Raw genomic sequence first — 5,176 nt, 5'->3', positions numbered from 1 at the left:
TGTCAGGGGTGCCGGCAAGGGAAGAGGAGAGCAGTTTAGGGAGGAGGACTGGAGCATGTCCCAGCTACGGAAGCACCTGTCTGCCCTGACGGGGGGGAGCACTTCTCATTAATGCGCGGGTCTCCAGCCACAGCCCCCAGACTGACAGCGCCGGCCGCACACACACACACGCACACACTCTCATGCGGTGACAGGCGCTGAGAAAATAGGGAGGCACTGAGTCCTATTGTTTGCCCTTGATGAGCATGTCATTAATGGAAATGGAAGAAACGTAGGGGCGCATCAGTATTCAAATAGCCTGCCGTCTTCCGTCTATTCACTCTCCTGGCGCCTTCCCAGAACTCCCTCTCTCCACACAAGCTATTTAAAACCTCATCAAATGAAAGAGGTGGTTGGCTGGGGGGCTGGGGGGCTGGGGGGGGGGAGCAGTATAAAACAAAAACATGGAAAAATATTACATGTATAAAAAATAGCCTCCATTTTCTAAAAGAAAAACCATAACTCGCTCCTCACCCATTCGCGCATCATATTCGTCGCCCTGAATTTTCCACTTTGTTTACTCCGTGTTTGCAGGAAGGTAACATGTCTTGTTAATGTTCTCGCCTTGATAAATCTCGTTTCAGTTCCTCTTCTTCTTCTTCTTCTCTTTCTCTCTCATATTCTGAACTGGATTTTATTTTTGGACTCCAGCATCCATTTTGTTGGCACCGTCAAGCTGATTTTAAACTGAGTGGAAGCCAGCCGTAGTAATGTGAGGATAATGCTCCCGTTCGACGTGGGCTTCATGGCCGCAGATGAGGTGTCTCCCGTATAGGGCTACAGTAAAGGCGGCGGTTCACACTTTTCACAGCCCAGTGCTTTCCCACAGCACTAGCAGTCAGTGTGCATATTTACCAAGAAGTACACTAAAGACACAACAGTGGTAACAGCACTACCAGTCAACACACATATCAGAACTCCAGAATTGTTTGTAGTTTGCTGCCAAATATTAAGTACAAGACAGTATTGCAAGACACACAGGAGAAACATTCCACAGTGCAATATATACAAAACTAAATAACACTATAGAAACTATAGAATTACATAAACCGCAGTGCAAAGGCATTTCAAAATGTCAGTGTGCAAATGACTGCAAAGTCACGGTATAGTTAAGAATATCACTAGACACCAGAGCTACATTAGTAGTAACAAAGCTGTCTCTCTATAGCAGTCACTATAGCAGTAACAATTCTACTAATCACTGTGTAACTAGAGGTATCCCATAATAGTCCCTACAGCTTAAAGTGTCAGAAAATGCAGTCAGGACAGAGGCTTGTGTCCTGTTTTTCTGTTCCACTGAAGGCACCCGAAACTAATGTGGTGTCTGTTTGGAGAAAGGAGATGAGAGGCGAGTCCTTTCTACAAATGTGAAAAACAAACACTCTGGTGGGGGTTAGGGTCAGCTCTGAAATATAATAATTAACTTTTTCTTCAGCACATTCATGTGGAACACTTATTTATTGCCCGACTGCATTTGTATTACCCTTTATGTAAAGTGGTTTGAAAAAAGCAACAGAAAAAGTTTGCCAAGGCAAGAAATACTGCGTAAAGTGTGGGCAGCGTCCAATCAGAAAGGGCTCTGATCATCTATGTCATTTTATATGCACTTTTCTTGAGGTTATGAATTTTTATGTTTTATGAAATTGCGTTTATTTTAGAAGTTACCGGTTGCCAAAAAATATCTATAAAATCTAAACAATTGTGTTGTCCGTAATACTGCACCAATAGTGGCACATCTATGCTATCAAGCAGATAAATTGTGTGTTATAAGTGATATATCATTAAAATCTTAATGGCGGGGCTGAGATTGTTGCTGCTGCTAACCAATAATGACAGTATGTCCGATTTGAAGTCATTCACTGCCAATAAAGCAAGCAGCCAATCTTGGTCCACTTCTCTTCATTACAATTATCTTACTTTTTCCTGCTGCAGGCAGTTGTGATTGTAAGCCCAATGAATGCTGATGTACGACTAGATTATTTGTTGTTTCATTTATGGATTATTTATTCCGTAGGACACAAGACCTGCTTGATTTGGAGTTTCGGTCCAGAGAACTTCCTTGGATATCGATGCAAAAGTTTGTCCGTCTAGTTGAATTCCCCAAGGTGACCCTATAAGCTCAGTAAGCTTTTGGTCTTGTCCTGAGCCAAAATTCCAACACCCCAACTCTACTAGCATCTGGCCTAGTTCAAGGTCCATCGTTGTCTAAATACCTACATTTCCCACGGAGCCTTTGGCAGTGAGCTAAGCGCACAGACAAACTGCTCAATGACTCTGACACCAAGCCAGAAGATACAGTCTGTAAGCTACCTGTCTAATTTGTAGGAGTAATGCTCTATTAGTTGTACGTAGCCCATAATTGACTGGGGAAAGTCACAGAAAGCTTGCTGACAGGCATCACCCCAAAGTCCGTCTTCCTCCTGAAGGCTAATGTTGTCATGACTTATCATTATGACATAGGTTTCATTTTGGTGAGACCAAGAGCACATTCTGCGTTCAGACATAGGAGGAGGGAAAATGTTTTTTTTTCTCTGCTGTCTTTCTGACTTTAGAGTGCACAACCTTTTCCTGATGTATTTTTATGTCATCTGGCTTTTAGAGCCTTGCCTTAAATCACTGCTCACCGCTCAACCCGTCATCAGCACTGTGAATGGATCTTATGCAGATAATGGGATTGTATGTGTTTTATATAATATGCTTTATGTCTCTGCATTAGACTCCTACCAGCATCCAAATGATCGGAGTCCCTGTAAAACAATAGACACGTGCTGTTTTTATTCAGTGTATCACAAGCCATTTAATGACTGCGAAATCTGCAAAACGCAATAAGAATGACATTTAGTAAGGGTTGCTCAGTAAATGGATTTTTTGTGTTATGGATGTGCATAATCTTGCAGTGCACACATAATCCTCAAATATGCTTTTTTACTGACGTGATTATCAGCCATCATGGTTCTTGTTCAATATATGTTTTACATATATGTGAAACATTTCATAGGAATTTTGGATTACTTGCTTTGGTAAAACTTAGATCTGAATTTTTTAAATATTGTGATGTTATTTTGTTGTAGTATATAGTTTAAAATAATAAGTTGTATAGCACTTATTGATAATGTTTAGCACATATTAATAGGTATAAATAAATTTTAGTAATAGGATATATTTAAATTCTCTTAGTTCCAGGTATACATTTTATTAACGAGTGATGTCACTATTGCACATGATCCTCTTTGAAGGTTTTTGTTTTTATTAACGCTTGAATTATTTTTGCGACAACAATAACTCAATAGCACTATTATCGTAAGTTTGTCCATGGTACAAAATATTTCTTATTATGCTTTTAAGGAAATGTTGTGTACATAGCATATTGGAATAGCAATTAATATAGTTTTGTGGTATGAAAATGTGTCTCTGACAGAAAAATTAAGGTTTATCTCTAAAGGCAGTTTACTGGTAACAGTAACATGGTCTCATAGTAAAATGCAAAGGACTATTTACAAAGTGGAACTTTGTTTATTGCACTGCCTATGGTAGACAATGGTAGGGGCCCTAAATGCAACACACATTATTTTGCAGGGATACATATGATTCCTGGTTTTCTGTCCTTAATGACAAACTACTGTAAATTCATTTCACCTACAAGTTTACTGAAACCATGTTTTGTGAGGCACAGTGAGGCATTATGAAGCCCTGAAAGATCGTAAATAGTGTTTATCTGAAGGGTGAGCTTGGTCAGGTTGGCGATGTAATAACGTGGTGGTGCTGGGGAACTGCAGGACTTCCTGGGCTTGGCTGAGGCGGAGGAAGAAGGAGGCCGATCTGCCCATCAGCAGCAAAGCAGGTCACCTATCCGCTGTCATCAGGCAAAATCTCACAAAAGTATATAGAAATTGTTTTCTTCAAAGGTGTTTTTTGGGTGTTTTATAGTCACCTCATTGTAAATCCCGTTAAGCGTCTTTCAAGCCTATGCAGTGGTGGTCGCTTTGCTAGGGATGTGAACAAACCAACGTTCAGGTTTTGCCTTCCAGCTGTTGCCAAAACCCTTGTTTTCCCTCTTAAATAACTGCTTCCCTGGATCTGATGCTTCGTTCATGGTGACCCCACAATGGAGCTTCAGATGCAGAGGGAGAGTCCTGAGGGTCACAAAATCATTTATTTTTATTATTATTTTTTAAGTATCTCCCTTTCTTTTCTACCTGTCTTCTGGTCGGAGTCGCTGGGCTGTGTGTCTACACTTCAGTGATGTGTAGCATAAACATCTCATTATTTCTGAACATTTCACAAAGGAGGCACTTAAAATACAAGTATGAAATCGCGCGCGCACACACAGACACACGCACACGTGTGTATGCACACACAAACGGCGCACCAGCCCGATTGTTTTTCATTTGAATGAAGTCATAAAAGGGAAAAGAAAAAGGCAAGAAAAGAAAGCCATGACAAATTGTTCACCTGTACTCTTGAGCGGTAATTTGACCATGTAAAACGTTGCACTAAAAACAACTCACAGGTTACAAAGTAGAGTATTACAAAAAAGGGAATCTCTAAAGCTCACTATGATTTATACAAAGCTCTTTGCCGATAAATTGCAGCAAGGCTTTTCAAGCAGGTTTAAGATCCCCGGCTCTAATGAGCACCTACATTTTACATCTCGCACAACAATAAAAACACCGGAGTGAAGTGGCGCTCTCTCGTAGCACACAGGCACTTTAAATTAGATCTTTGCTTAGCCTCGTCTACCGCACTCGTGAAAGCATGGGCACACTTACAGAGCGGCTGAAAATGTGTATACAAAAAAATATGTGGTTTTGCCGCATGGCTTTTAAATTAGCGGTTTATTGACGGGCAATTAGGGAGACAGGCAAAAAATGTCAAGTGCATCTTTTTAAAAGTCCAAGTGAAGGTTGCATTTGGCTTGGAAAGGCTGGAAATGGCATATTTGGCATTAACGAGGAAAGCAGGGGACTCTTTCTGTAAACAAGATGTAAGGTGGTATTATTTATACGAAAAAAATTGTATGTGCTTGTTTCTTGCCTCCAAATTATTGCATGGTCTTCCATCTAGGAGCTTTCCAGTAATTTGTCTCATTATTATTTTTGAGTTTTTCTTTATGGTTCTATAAGTTGAACATGAGAAA

The sequence above is a fragment of the Brienomyrus brachyistius genome, chromosome 7 (assembly GCF_023856365.1).
Source record: "Brienomyrus brachyistius isolate T26 chromosome 7, BBRACH_0.4, whole genome shotgun sequence".
Taxonomy (NCBI): Eukaryota; Metazoa; Chordata; class Actinopteri; order Osteoglossiformes; family Mormyridae; genus Brienomyrus; species Brienomyrus brachyistius.
The sequence above is the reverse complement of the archived record's forward strand: the minus strand, read 5'-3'. Positions refer to the sequence as shown.